Source organism: Silene latifolia, chromosome 6, assembly GCF_048544455.1.
Source record: "Silene latifolia isolate original U9 population chromosome 6, ASM4854445v1, whole genome shotgun sequence".
NCBI lineage: Eukaryota > Viridiplantae > Streptophyta > Magnoliopsida > Caryophyllales > Caryophyllaceae > Silene > Silene latifolia.
The window spans coordinates 52,651,420-52,667,654 of NC_133531.1; the positions used below are offsets into that span (position 1 = coordinate 52,651,420).

General features: G+C 41.3%; 1 non-coding gene across 1 annotated transcript; it reads left to right on the forward strand.

The window, feature by feature from the left end:
- Positions 1-6,544: 6,544 nt before the first annotated feature.
- LOC141589136 (small nucleolar RNA R71) lies at positions 6,545-6,651 on the forward strand. The gene has a single exon (XR_012520086.1). It is a non-coding gene; the product is annotated as a small nucleolar RNA R71 (small nucleolar RNA).
- Positions 6,652-16,235: the final 9,584 nt, after the last annotated feature.

Genomic DNA, 16,235 nt, shown 5'->3' on the forward strand with positions numbered 1-16,235 from the left:
GTCTTGCCAAAATGGCGACACATCCAAACATTAAGCACATAAAAATCACATAATGGATGCATCTACAAAAAGAATAGCCACTTTCCTCATCTAAGTGGCGGAAATTATCTACAAGGGAAGCAATTCAAGGGTACACAATCCTTCATAGATGCAATTTGTTCAAACTACTAAGCCTAGAAGGATACCAATAAATCACCTCCAAGTTGTGTCAAGCTAGGGTACCTTTGTCCTCAATCGTTAAATGCTTTTGTCAAGAATAGACTCCCTATGGTGTTAGAAACACTGGAGGATCGCGGAATTCCCCCTCTTGCCTAGACAAGAAGAAGGGTCGTCCCCTCTCTACCATGCACAAAAATGGATACGATGGATAAAGGGATCAATAGATATTTGAGTTTCACTTTGGGAGTTTGCTTTTGTTTTTGTTTTTCCCCCAATTTCTTGTGGCATATAACATTTGAGAACACTTTCTTTTGTCATTTCTTTTCATTTTTGGCATTTCAATACTTGACAACTTTTTTTTTTTGCATTTCTTTTTGAACATTTTCAAAGTCACCCCAATTAGTAACGAGGGTGCCTTATATTTGAAGCTTTAGGAGTCTATTTTTGCTCCTCTTTTCATTTGATGCATTTTTGCAAACTTTCTTTCACTTTTCATTTCTTTGAACTCAAATTGATTTCTTTTTGTTTTGTGCCCATTCCCTTTGATGACAAAAATATGGTAGAACATGGATGAATGATGGAGGTATGCATGGTTTCAAGGGTCACCTTGGAATAAACGGTAGCCAAGGAGTTATCACACCACAAGGTACTCTTGACTAGGCCTTAAACCATGGGTCAAAGGATACTAGCATGACACATCCTAGGGTGTTTTACAAGTATTCTAACAAGCAAAGTCTTAAGAATAAAAAGCATCTACTAGGGCCTATATACACTTGTCAAGCTTCCCAAGTAGACGGTTTCGCAAAATTTTTCTAACATGCAAACTACATGCCATGATGCAACTAGCATTTAAACATCCTAATGCAAATGATTCTACCAACTAATATGCCATATAAACAAAATGCAATCCTAAATTCACATTGTTTTACCGCATCAATCAAAATAAAGCCACATAGTCATTAACATAAAGAGGAAAAAGGAGATTGGAAAGATCATACCATGCGGTCTTCAATATCCTCATGTCTCGGATGTGGCGTAGTCAATCAAAGTGAACAAGGATAAAACAAACACAATATATACAAGACAATATATACAAAGGAAATGAACTTGTTTTTGGTTTTTCGATTTTTCAATTTTTATGATTTTTTGAAATTTTTCAATTTTTATGGGTTTTTGAATAAGAGTTAAATGTTAGAATTCCCATCCCCACACTAATATGGGCATTGTCCTCAATGGCCAAAATGATGGAAATTATGCAAAGATGATGCATGATTTCTATACTAAATGCAATTCTACACTAAGCTATACTACATGATGCATGGTTTTTGTTATGACGGAGAGGATAATTTAGATTACCTCCCGTTGTGTATGCATTAACTTCCCCAAACCAAATGAGACACTATTGCTAATGTTCAAGGATGGGTATAGTTCATGCACACACTATGCTATGCATGAAACTAGATTGTCATTTTGGATTTTACAAATGGGAACAATAAAGAACACCTCAATGGTACCGAGGTGTGAGTCCTTTGATGTTGCTAGGACTAAACCAACAATGATCAAAATGAAATAAAATACAAAGAGATATAGACAAACCGTGGGAGAGTAGGAATCTCCAAGGCTTGCTAGTCCTCCATCATGCTATCATCATCATCACTTCCCTCATGAGAAGTGGTCACATTGCCACTTTCCTTGGCACTTTCTTCTTCATCTTGTTCATCATCATCTTCACCATCTCTTTCTCCATCTCCTTCTCCATCTCCACTTGCTTCTTCCTCAATATTATCATCAATTTCTTCACCATTTCCAACAACCTCATTGTCTTCCACCACGTCCCTAGATGCACCCGGAAACAAGGCTTCTTTATCCGCCCAACTAGGCAAAGGACAAGATGGATCATGGAGTCCTTGCCTAGCTAAATTTAGGAGGGGAGGATATTGAGCCAAATATGCATTCTTCCGCTCTTCATAAGCTTGCTTGTGCATGGCTTGCATAAGAAGAGTGACATAGTCTTTCCCAATTTCAACTCCTTCCGGTTTGAACTCTTCATACACAAAGGGGTAAGGCGGTGTAACAATGGAAGAGGAGGGGGTTTCATGATCACCCTTTGTTGTTGAATGATGTACTCGGCTTCTTCGGATCGGGGAAGTAGATAGTTGGTCCGGTGGACACTTAGGCGACAAATCATCGAGGGTAAGGTGAATGATCTAGCTTCACTAGTTAGCCATCCATATTTAGTGTCAAGGGGGTTATGGGCAACCCACTTGAACTTGTTAATCATAATGTGCATATTAATAAGATGGCCACCTTCCTTTGCTTTGTACTTCTTATCCTTATTGAAATTAGGATCAAAGTGCTTAGCTAGGACCGTGACTAGGCCGCCATTGACAATAACGGTCGTACCCTTCTTCCCATTATCAACATTAAGCCATCTATCAACCAATAGCCTCAAAGAATTGAAAGGCTTGGTGTGAATTCTTCCGACATTCAAAGCCGATTCAAGGAGAATAAAATCAAGTCTTGTGAAATGATTGGTGTCTTTCCTAGCAATTATGGTATTTCCCACAACTTTGTGCCATACTCTTATGCCCGGATGATGGACCAAAAGAGCACGACAAGCATGAAAATCATCAAATTTCTTCCCGGAGATTGCCTCCCAAAGAGGCTCGGGGTCATACTTTCCATAATGCTTAAGATATCTCGATTCATCGCTAAGACCCAAAATTTCACCCAATTCCTTAAAGGTAATGCGTCTACTAATGTTAGCTAGACGAAACTCAAGATTTTCCCTATCCTCAACTTTGGTAACTTTTAAAGAACTTAAGAATTCCAAGACAAGGGAAGGGTATGTCGATTCCTTTGTTTCAAACAATTTCTTCAAACCCATGGCATTGAAAAAGGCTTTTGTTTGTTCAAGAACACCCAATTTCTCCAAAGCATCTTTACATATGAATTTGGTGGATTGAATTGATTTCATAGCAAACTTGGCAAATGTCTTTCTATGGGTATCGGAAATAAAAGTTACCTCCGGATAATGCAAGAGTTGATCGACACGGAGTAGAAGGTGATGCTCCCATAGAAGTTTGTTGTTGTTGTTGCACTTCCAAGTTTGGTGTTGATACCACCATTGCCAAAGCTTTCTTTGTTTGGAGAGCTTTTTGCCTTTGAGAGAGAGCCTTTGCCTTTGGTGCCTTTGTTGCTCCCTTTGTCCTTGCCATTTGATGAACTAACCAAGAAAAGAATCAAAAATCTTCAATTTGTAGAATGCCCAAATCGATTTGAAGGTGAAAGGCTTTGCCTTTATGAAATCAAAAATCGACTCAAAGGTTGAAGATTTTGTTCTTGGTTTTGATTTTTATTGAAGATGGAGTGATTGATTTGTTGTTTGAAGGATGATTTGATTTGATTTTGGTGGATTTTGTTGAGGGTTTTTGTTTTTGTGATGGAGAGGATGAGGGTTTTGATGTTTAGGGTAGTGTTTATGAATGAATGAATGAAGGAATGAAGGTGGGAGGGTATTTAAAGAAGTCGAAATTTTCGAAAACGCAGGGGCAATCCGTGGGGATTAGGCCCAATCCGTGCGGATTCTGCAGCTTCAAAATTTTCAGAAGCTCGCCTAAAGACGGGCGGATTCTAGGGAATCCGCTCGGATTCTTCTGTGATGGGACGGGCGGATTTGCTTCAGGACGGACGGATTTCAGTCTAGAGAAATTTCTTTGTTTTCTTCAGCTGCAAAGACGGGCGTCTTCTTCACAAGACGGACGGATTCTATGAGACGGGCGTCTTTCCAGAAATCCGCTCGGATTCTTCTACAGTCAAGAAATTTTCAATTTCAGCTCAGCTCAGGACGGGCGTCTTTTGGTCAGGACGCTCGGATTGTTGAAGACGGGCGGATTTGGTACAATCCGCTCGGATTCTGGTCCTTTGTACCCGGATTCCTTCCATTCGTGCACAATGCATTTCCCTTTACCATTCTTCCATTCTTCTTCATTTCTTGTGTTCTTCATTGTGGGGGCACTACTAAGGCATGAATAGCCTAGGCAATTCCCATCCCCACACTAAGGTAAGGCACTACACATCAATTGAAGTCGTTAGTCCCTCCCTCACTTCTCTCTTACATGACAATTATTTTGATCAAAGTAAATAAAAATCCAAAAATGACAAAAAATTGCAATGCAAAAATTGAAATGTAAGTTAGGGAGTTAGAAATATTTACAAGTGGTGGTTTAGGGAGGACTCCACCAAACTCTCATTCTTGATGAGATGTCAAGGGGGCATGTTCAAGGTGTTGTTGATGTTGCTCAACACCTTGAAGAAGTAATCAAAAGCTTGTTCATTATTATGGTAGAGGTCCTCAATAGACCGTGGCTCTTGTTGTTGATCATGATCGATGGCATGCCCAATGTAGGGATTAAAAATCCCTTCAAACTCGTCGTCCCAAAGACCACAAACTTCATTGAGTTGATCATTGAAAATCTCTTGCTTAGATGGAGACAACTCTCCCAATTTCTTCTCTTGGCCAATGAGGCCTTCCTTTTCTTCCTTGGTTGATTTTGATGAGCTTTGCAAGCTCTCCTTGTCACAATTCACTTGCTCTTTGAATGGAGCATCTTCAATTTTCTTCCTCCATTGGAGTTCCGATTTCTTCCTTTCATCTTTTCGGCTATAATGATCAATCATGAAGCATGGCTCATGTAAACGAGGAGCTCTCATGGTTTTGTCAAGATTAAAAGTTATGCTTTCATCTCCCACTTCTAGAGTGAGCTCTCCATGTTTCACATCAATCACCGCACCCGCGGTGTGTAGGAAAGGTCTTCCTAAGATGATTGGAATGTTGGAATCTTCCTCCATATCAACAATGACAAAGTCCACCGGGATGAAAAACTTCCCAATTCGCACGGGGACATCTTCCCATATCCCTAATAGTGTCTTCGTCGATCTATCGGCCATTTGGAGTGTGATGTTGGTGCATTTAAGCTCTCCCATTCCCAACCTTTTACTCACCGAGTACGGCATGACACTCACACTAGCCCCTAGGTCACATAAGGCTTTGTTGATCGTCGTGTCGCCAATGGTACACGGTATTGAGAAGCTTCCCGGATCCTTTAACTTTGGAGGTGAACTCCCTTGAAGTATTGCACTACTCACCTTAGTGAAGGCGATAGTCTCAAGTTTCCGGATCGACTTCTTCTTTGTGAGGATATCTTTCATGTACTTCGCATAGGCCGGTACGTGATTGATTAATTCCGTGAAAGGAATTGAGACTTCTAAATTCTTCACAATTTCCATGAACTTTCCAAGTTGATCATCAAATTTGGGCTTGGCTTGACGACTTGGAAAAGGAAGTCTAATCACAATGGGCTCCTTCTCTTTGGCCTTGTCTTCATTTTTCTTTGAACTTTATTCTTTTGATGATTCCCCTTCTTTGGGGCTTTGCACAATTTCTTCCTTTTCACTAGCTTCCACAACTTCATCCTCAACTTGCTCCTTCGGTGCTTCATATCTTGTACCACTTCTCAAGTGAATGGCACTAACCGTTTCATGTCTAGGGGGATTACTTTGTGGTGGTAATTGCCCCTTTTGTCTTTGTGAGCTTGAAGATGCTAGTTGAGTCAATTGTGTTTCCAACATCTTGGTGTGAGCTAGAATGTTGTTGATGGTGGTGTCTTTTGCTTGGCTATCTTTTTGCATTTGAGTGAAAAATTCTTGTTGATTCTTTTGCATTTGGAGGACCGCTTTTTGGACATCAAAACCTTGGTCATTTTGGTGATTGTATGGATTTTGATTTTGGTAACCTTGGTTTTGATTGTAAAAGGGTCTTTGATTTTGGTTCCTCATGGGTGGTGGAGTGTATGTTGTTTGAGGGTTTTGAACATTTTGGCTTTTGTATGAGAGATTTGGATGGAACTTGGTGTTTTCATTGTAAAAATTTGAATAAGGGGTACCACTTTTGTAAGCTTGGAAAGCATTAACTTGCTCGGTTGTTCCCCTACACTCACTTGGGTCATGACCCAAAGTTCCACAATTCTCACATATCCCACTTGGGATTGATGAGGATGCCGTCATGGCATTGACATGATGCTTTGATGATTTCGAGTTTTCCTCAAGTCTAGCCATAGCTTGTTCAAACTTCAAGTTGATTGTGTCAATGTGAGCACTAAGTTGAGCACCCAATTGAGTAACGGAGTCCACTTCATGCTTTCCTCCTCTAGTAGCCTTGCGAGGTCTACTATATTGTGAATTATGGACCGCCATTTCCTCAATCTTGTTCCATGTTTGATTGTCATCAACTTCGGTGAACATTCCATTTGATCCCATATTGAGAATGTTCCTTGAATCTTCATATAAGCCGTTCCAAAATTGTTGCACTAAAAACCATTCGCTAAGTCCATGGTGAGGACATGAGCGACAAACACCTTTGAACCGCTCCCAAGCTTCATACAAAGATTCTTCATCCCTTTGCTTAAAACCCGTAATTTGAGCTCTTAGCATGTTAGTCTTTTCCGGTGGGTAGAATTTTTTGTAGAAAGCTAGAGCTAACTTCTTCCAAGAATCTATTCCAAGGGTGGCCTTATCAAGGCCCTTCAACCATTGCTTTGCAGTGCCGATTAACGAAAAAGGAAATAAGACCCATCTAATTTGGTCTTAAGTCACGCCCGTTTGAGAGATAGCATCACAATAATCGCAAAAGGTTTCCATATGAGAATGAGGGTCCTCACTAGGCATTCCCCCGAATTGGCTCCTCTCAACTAGTTGGATGAAGGCGGACTTGGCAATAAAATTACCGGTGAGATGTTGCGGTGTAGGAGTACCATTTGGTAGATTCTCCTCGGTGGGTATAGAGTGTGACGAGAATTTAGGCATTGTAGGTGGATTTTGTGGGATATTGCGTAATGGGTTTTCTTCTCCTTCTATTGCGAAAGGATTGACAAACTCACTAGTGGGTTGAACAACTTCACCAACACCTCTCAAATTCCTCCTAACAAGTCTCCTATTATTCGTCAAGGTTCTTTCGATTTCACGGTCAAAAGGTAACAAATCACTTTGTAACCTTCTAGACATGCAAAATATCAAACAACTCAAAAACAATTAGAACAAACCTTGAGGAGTTTTACTTCCCCAAGGTGAAGAAAGACACAACTAATAACAATAAAAAGAAATCTTAAATCAATTAAACACCGTCCCCGGCAACGCGCCATTTTTGATCGAAGCCATTTCGTGTTCACAATTAAGTATATGTGGTCGTTGGTCAATGGTCGATACAAAACACAATTTATACTTCACAAACAACTCTACAATTAGTGAAGAGGCAAGTAAAGGTCGGATCCCAAGGGACGGGTATTGAAATGAGAATTCTATTGTAACTAGTAGTGTCTAGGGGGGTGTCACAAATTGGGTTGATGTAGAAGGTTACTAAACTAGAATAACAATGAAAATAAACAAGCAAGATGAATAAAAAGGGGTGTAAACAATTGATTAAAAGCACTAGGGTGTCATGGGGTCATAGGGGAATCATGGGATATGATCATACAAACATGTTCTCAAATTATAAGCAAGCAATTATTGTTGTGATGGATTGAGTTGGGTTATATCTTACAATCCTAGGAAAGTTTAGGTCCCGGAGCCGAATCGATTAGATTGTACAACACCTACAAGTCGACTTAATCTTTCCTACTCAACACATGCATGGTCTAACAAGACTCGAGTTGGGTTATGTCTTACAAGTCTCATTGAAAAGATAGAAGATGATAGTAAATGCAAGGATTCATAGGCTTAGCATTTCATCAAATATAACATGTGCATGTATTAAGATCAAAACAAGCAAGCAAATAAGATATGAAAGCATATTGATTTAAGCATGAATCATTCCCCATGTTGGTTTCCCCTAATCACCCATTAAACCCTAGCTAAGAGACTACTCACTCATTATCATGTTGATCATGCTAGCAAGGTTGTCAATCATACCAACAATATGAAACATGATGAATAAATGAAAGTAATTAACAATAATTAAAAAGGGATTAAGAGATTATACCTACTAATGATTCCAATAATAAAGCAAGAATAATAGAAGTACTTGAATCCTAGATTGAGAGGTTGTCAATCTCCCAATAATAACCCAAATAATCTTCAATTACCCAAAATAAAGGAAGAACAAGAGAGAGATTAAAGAACTAAAACTTGGATTAAAACTTGATTAATACTTGATTACAATATTGAAGAGAGATTTGATTGATATTAACTACACTAATTATTGATAAAAAGAACATGCTTCTCTAATTAGCCTAATGGGGTATTTATAGCGAAAATTAGGGAGGATGCATTAGGGTTAACTAAGGGCTAAACTAGTAATTACACTTTTTAAGTTGAGCAAGGAGACTCCGGTATTTTCTGAGAGAAGGGCTTCTCTTTTTGTAGCTTGAAGAATGAAATCCGTCTTTGTGCAGGAATCCGTGCGGATTAGAGTCGGGACGGCCAGATTTTTGTGCAATCCGAGCGGATTCGGGAGAGGGACGCTCGGATTGTTGAGGGGAATCGAGCGGATTCCAAGGAGGGCCGCTCGGATTGTCTTGGCTGGACGGACGGATTGTCTGCAATCCATTCGGATTGTTGGTCAGCGTCAATTCTTCTTCTTTTCTTCCCTTTTCTTCATAAATTCCTTGGGGATTTCCTTGGGGCGCAAGGATCCTTTCTCAACATTGTTCTTCTACTATGATATGTACAAAGGCCTTCTAGTCTTGTCTCTTCTTGATGCTTGGTCATTGAATACAATCAATTTAGCCTCGTTTTGCCATGAAAATGCAAGATTCTTACTCCTTTCCTACCAAGGGATCAAAATCTCAAAGAATATGAAAAACAAAGAACTAAAGATAAGAAATGACCCAAATAGGCACTAAAAAGCATGGAAACAATGGTAATTCGGGGGCTAAATATGCGCCAATTATGGTCACATCAGGTAGATAGGGATTGTGGTGGCCGGATAAAGAGGAGGCGACAACGACGGAGCGTTGGTTTGTGTATGTGGGAACTGGGAAGCAAAGGGTTTTCGTGGGTGAAGGGTTTTGAATTGCGTGGGAATTATGGGGGTAACTGAAAGGTCGGTTAGATACTATTACGTGTTTGTCGCGTGAAGGACTCGTTTTAGTGACATCGGTTTCAACCGATGTATTTTAAAGACCCTTAAAATAATTGTTAATGGTTATTACCTCGGTTTTAAGAAAACTGATGTAATGCCAATATATTAACATTGATTTTCATATAACCGATGTTAATATAATATAAATAACATCATTTTGATTTTTAAACCGATGTTAATAACTCTATTATGAACAATTACATCGTTTTTATTAAGAAATGATGTAACTAAGGCGATATCAATAGGACTTTTTGTACTAGTGTATGACAGTAACGTCAAACTCTAGTCAGCCAAGCGTTACCAATTTACGTTGATCAACTGACAAATATATAAAATAAATCCTTGATATTCCTTATACGAGATTTATTATGTAGACGCACTATTGTAGAGGACACTCACTCCAACAGATCCTTCTTGCCGATCTTGTCCAATTCAAACTAGGGGAGTTTGATGTGATTTTGGGCATGGACTGGTAATCTCGCTATGACGCTAGGTTTACGTGCTGTGATCAGAAGATCGTGCTTAAGAGTCCTACGGGTTCGAGGGTTTCTTATCAGGGTGTTAGGGTTACACCTACGGTGAAGTGGGCTTCTGATTTGAAGATGGTTAGCTTGGGTAGAAAGGGTCATCAAATCTATCTGTGCAGTTTTCGAGATGTTTCAGCTGAGCTGAAGTTAGAATATATTCCTGTGGTTAAGGAGTTTCCTGATGTCTTTCCTGAGGATCTACCTGGTACTCCTCCTGAGCAAGATGTAGAGTTCTCGATTGAGTTGTTGCCTGGAACTGGTCCCATTTCGTAAGCTCCTTATCGTATGGCACCAGTTAAGTTACAGAAACTTAAGAAGCAATATTAGGAGATGATCGATAAGGGTTTTATCCGACCGAGTGCTTCGCCGTGGTGTGCTCAAGTTTTGTTCGTAAAAAAAAAAGGATGGTAGTATGCGGTTGTGCATCGACTACCGTGAGCTGAACAAGGTTACTATCAATAATAAGTATCCTTTGCCGAGGATCGAGGATTTGTTTGATCAGCTCTATGGTGCTAGTGTGTTTTCTAAGATCGATCTGAGGTCAGGTTACCATCATATTCCAGTTAGGAAAGAGGATATTCCTAAGACTGCTTTTCGTTCGAGGTATGGTCACTATGAGTTTGTGGTGATGCCATTTGGGTTGACGAATGCAGCTGCTGTTTTCATGGATCAGATGAACCGCACTTTCAGCGAGTATTTGGATAAGTGTGTTGTGGTGTTCAAAGACGACATACTGATTTACTTGAGCCTAGAGCTGATCAAATGGCCCAAGCCCATTGGCTCGACCCGGCGCAGCCCGCATTTTTGAAGGGCTTGGGCCTTTTATTTTGGCCAAAAAGCCCATGGGCCGGCCCAAAAAAGCCCAATGTACTTTTGGGCCGGGTTTGGGCCAAGCGTTTGGCCCAAATTTTGGCCCGGCCCGGCCCATATTTATTAATTAATGAATATTTTTCTTATAAAATTTGTTTAAGTAGCGTAAATTTTATATATAATTCTTTATAAACTCATGTATATATTTATTGAGATTTAAAAGTAATGTTCACGTAACATAAATCGTATCTACTAGATATGATTAAGCATTATAATGTGTCAATGATTGTCTTTTATTCTATTTTTGGAGATTAATTCATATGTATTTCTTCATACTTTGTACGATTTTTTATACTAAGTGCACATTTAAAGTACAAGTTGAAGGTATTACACTACTTATCTCGTTCGGTAAGTCGTAAATTTTAGGGCCCAAAAAGCCCATATAGGCCCACAAGCCCGATTCAGCGCATAAGGGCCGGGCTTGGGCTCGCTAAATAGGCCCTCTCATTTGGCCCGGTCCGGCCCAACCCGCACATGTTGGCCACTTTTATCATCCCGGCCCGGCCCAAACCCGCATAGGCCCGGCCCATGATCAGCTCTACTTGAGACACGAGGCTGAACACGAGAGTCATCTTCGTGTTATCTAGGAGACTCTACGTAAGCAGAAATTGTATGGTAAGCTCTCGAAGTGCGAGTTTTGGCTAAATGAGGTTACCTTATTGGGTCATGTGGTATCTGGCGATGGAGTTATGGTTGATCCGTCGATGATTCGAGCTGTGGTCGAGTAGGAGAGTCTAAATAATGTGAATGAGGTTCGGAGTTTTCTTGGTCTAGCTGGGTATTATCGTTGGTTTGTGCATGTCTTCTCTAAGATCGTGAAACCGATGACTCAGTTAATGAAGAAGGAATCCATGTTCATTTGGACTGAGGCTTATAAAGCTGCTTTCCAGGAGTTGAAGAAGAGGTTGACTACCGCTCCTGTGTTGACTCTACCAGAAGAGGGCGTTGAGTTTGATGTTTTATGCGATGCATCAATGTTTAGTTTAGGTTGTGTCTTGATGCAGAAGGGTAAGGTTGTGGCTTATGCTTCCCGTCAGTTGAAATTTCACGAGATGAACTATACAACTCACGATCATGAGTTAGTAGCAGTGGTGTTTGAACTTAAGTTGTGGCGACACTATTTGTATGGGGTCTCGTGCAACATTTATACGGATCATAAGAGCTTGAAGTATATCTTCACTCAGAGAGATCTTAACATGAGGTAGAGACATTGGTTGAAGCTGCTTAATGACTACAAGGTTGAGCTGCAGTATCAAGAGGGTAAGGCAAATGTGGTTGCCGATGCTTTGAGTCGCAAGGTGTGTCATGCTATGAGATCTGTGTTGATGTTACCTGACGACTTCAGTCGAGAGTTCCAGAAGATGAACCTTGAGGTAGTTCTTCCTAGTACTTTAGATTTGAGTGTGATGGTTGCTGAACCCGAGATCTTTCATGAGATCCGAGTTAAGCAAAGAGAGGATGAATTCTTAGAGGAGTTCGAGTCGCTATAAGTGAAGGTCGCACCAGAGGCTTCAACGTTGGACCTGATGATAGTTTGCGATTCCAAGATCGTTGGTGTGTACCTAGCTGTGAGGTCTTAAAATGTAAGATCCTCAAGGAGGCTCATAGTACTCCCTATTCGGTTCATCCTGGTGGTGATAAGATATACAAGGATCTGAAGCTACGGTTATAGTGGTCGAGTATGAAGAAAGAGATCGCCGAGTTTGTGAGTCGTTGCCTGATCTGTCAGAAGGTCGAGTTTAAGCATCAGAGACCTGGTTGTAATACTCCGTATTTATAAGTCTTGGGGTACTCTATCGAGTAGGCCTTACTCTGTCGAGTAAGGGTAAGTTGCGTTTTAGAAAAGTTTCTGACCTGTTGGGTACTCGATCGAGTAGTGGGGTACTCGATCGAGTAGGGGGTACTCGATCGAGTATCCTTGGGTACTCGATCGAGTAAGCCGGTTTTCTGAGGGGAATTTTCTCGGGTTTTGTTAAATATGCGATTAAGGTATATAAGCTTTGTCGTCATTATTCTAAATCACTTTTGCAAAACCTAAATTCTGTTTAAGAGAAAGCAAGCAAGTTCATCTTCTTAATTGCATTATTAGCAATCCCCGGAGTTTGGAGGGTCAGTTCTTAGCATTGATTATACCGTTGAGTTCCTTGCGTCGAGGGTAAGATCTATGTACCCTTTTTATTGTCTTCCCTTTGATTTGGTTAAACCCTAATTTAGAGATTTGGGGGTTTATGTGTAGTATGTGATTTGGTAGCCTTTATGTGTTGTATGATAGGAGGAGGGTTCATAGAAGAAGCTTTTTGATTCAGCAGTAGAGACCGTCTCGATTGTGTGCTTACGGGTAGGATTTCCTACTCGGTATTAGTCCCATAATGGGATGATTGTTGATGTGTTGTGATTGGTTGTTTGATATAATAATTGTATTGTGATTGTGGTTGTGATCGTTGTCTATGGTTCGCGAGGCGTGGCCTACCGAGTGAGTGAGGTCACTTGCGGGAGTGGCTTCACGCCCTAGTTTCGCTATTCGTGGAACCCGCCACGGAAGGGATGTGCACATTAATGGACAGGGTTATCGCTCACTATGTGGAGCGGGGATTTGGTGGGTACGGCTGCGGTCCCCCATCGGGGGTGGTCCGGTGGAGGGATCGGTGATTGAGAGGATTGGATTTGGTGTGATTGTGTGTGTGTGTGATTAAGGCATTTGTCTGTTTATCTTATTGTTGGTATATATTGAATTGTGTGATTAGTACTGACCCGGTGTTGTTTTGTAAACCTGCGGTGATCCATTCGGGGATGGTGAGCAGATATTGAGCAGGTATTGAGATGATCTTGGGATATTTGGGATGGCCACGACATGATGATAGGAGTCTTCATTGTAGCTTATTAGTTATTTACATTTCAGTTAGAGAACGATCGGTTTGAGGACATGTATCGTACTTTTGGTTTGGTTTTGAGAATTGTAACTCTTCGCTAAGTATTTATAATTAAACGTTGTTTCTTCATTGTTTATTTGATTATCATACCTCGGGCAACCGAGATGGTAATGTCTTCATACCTGAGTGGTCCTGGTAAGGCACTTGGAGTATGGGGGTGTTACAAATGGTATCAGAGCGACGATCCTGAAACCTGTAACCAATGAACCTAATGAACATAGGGAGTCAACTAAAATGAACCCGGGGTAAAAGTTGTAGGAGCTAATGCAAAGGCTTGGGAGACGTCCTAAAGCCGCGAAGTCGCCCTACAATTTTGAACCGGTCACATGGGGGGAGTATTTGTCGAGTCGTATGTGTGTTTGGTTAACTTGTGTAAGAATGTGATGAAATGTGTGTGATTGTTGGGTGTTGAAGTAGAAAGTTGGGAATGTGAAAGAAAAGCGATGGTATATGGAAACTTGTTGATGGGATGATAACATGTTGGATGTTTTACAATGTGGCGTTTAAAAAACATGATGAAATGATCTCGTAGATCGTATGAAAAGGTGCGTAACATGTTTAGTTAAGATATAATATGTGGTTTTATAAAGTTTAGCATGTTAGTATATGATATAGCATGCGGGTAGCGTTTCTGAATTGGCATGACTCGATCGAGTGGGACTGACTTGATCGGGTGGGTTTTTGATGATTTTGAGTCCAGAATCGAGTTTTGGGGTACTCGATCGAGTAACTAGGGGTACTCGATCGAGTAGGGGGTCACTCGATCGAGCTACTCGGTCGAGTAGGTAAGAGATCAGAAGGTCTGTTTGGGGTCTGATGTTTGGGTACTCGATCGAGTATGTTGGGCACTCGATCGAGTAGCCCGTTACTCGATCGAGTATGTTTGGACACTCGATCGAGTGGGTTCTGGGCAGCGTGTTTTCGTGTTTTGAGGTTTAGTACGTGTGTTTATGTCTACCCTTTCTTACATATAGTTTCAAGATGCCGCCCAAGAAGAGCGCTTTGTATGCGAGAGCTGAGCTTATGAACATAGATGACATCGTTAAGATGTTGGAGCATCAGGATGCTCTCACTGAGGCTTTAAAGACTGTGGGGAAGGATAAGGATAAGGATAAGGAGAAGGAGGTTGATCATTCAAAAATCAGCCTCTATATCGTGAGGTTTAACCCGAAAGAGTACAAGGGAGTTGGGGAGCCTAACCTTCTTGATAGTTGGCCGAGAGAGATGGAGAACATATTAGATTTGGTTCTTGTCCGATGAGATGAGAGTGGAACAGTGCGTTCTATCCGAGGGAGGCGGTGGCAAGTGGTGGGATACGATGAAAGTGAGTGCTATGGAGAAATATACCAACCAAGGGTTACCTGCTATACCTTGGGAGGAGTTTCGTAGGGCTGTGAGGAAGGAGTTTGTACCGGAACATGTGAGGAGTAAGTTGAGGGAAGAGTTCGACAGTTTTAAGATGACCGCTGAGATGTCTGTGGCCGAGTACTACAGGCAATTAAATGAGAAGTCTAGGTATGCTGAGGATATGGGTTTGAGTGAGGAGAACCTGGTGTTGAGGTTTGAGAGGGGGTTGACCCCTAAGATTATGGATAAGTTACCCGTGGGAGTCCTTACTGATGTTAAGGAAGCTTATGAGAGGGCTGGGAAAGCTGAGAGGTTGGTGGAGATGGCTCAGGAGAGGTTAGGTGGTGAGAAGAGGAAGTCTGAGAGCGAGGGTGGTGGTCAATCTAATTACAAGAAAGGCAACCACAATCAGTCTAAAGGATTTTCTTCTGGGTCAGGGTTCAGTGCTGGGGCTTCCTTTGGGCGTGGCCGTGGAAGTGTGAGTAATAGTTGGGGAGTGACCTGCTATAGCTGTGGTGGTGTAGGCCACAAGAGACATGAGTGCACAAGTGCACCGGGATCTTTCCAGAGACTTGCACAGAGCTTCGCGAGCAACAGACCGGCTGGATCATGGCCAAACCGGGGAAGTCAGAGTTACCAGAGTGGAGGCAACCGCAACGGCGGTAATTCTTACCAGAAACCACCAACGAATAACAACAACAACCAAGGGTCGGGTGCTAAGCCGACCACATCAGCCAGTACTGTCCAGGGAGGTGGGCAGAAGACCAGTGGAAAGTTATTCATGATGGAGAAGAAAGCAGCTGAGGAAGATGCGCACGTTATCACCGGTACATTCCTTGTTAATGGTATTCCTACCTTTGTTTTGTTTGATTCGGGGGCTTCTCAGTCGTTTGTGTCTTCGAGTCATGTTAAACAGTTGGGTTTGAGAGTATATGAGTCTGTTAGTGAGCGAGTTTTTATACCTTCGGGTGAGTCTGTATCATGTGGGAGATTTTTTAGAGATGTATCTATGATAGTTGGGCAAGTTGATCTACCTGTAGACTTGCTAGAGTTTCCCTTTGACGGTTTTGAGATGATAGTTGGGATGGATTGGCTAGGAAAGTATAAAGCTAAGATAGACTGTCATCAAAAGAAAGTGTCTTTAAGAGGTCCTAAGGGTGTTAGTGTGTCTTACCGTGGGTTTCTAGTCAAACCCAATGTTAAGTTGATTGCAGCTGTCACCTTGAAGTCTTATCTGAGGAAGGGATGTCCTTTGATCTTGTGCCA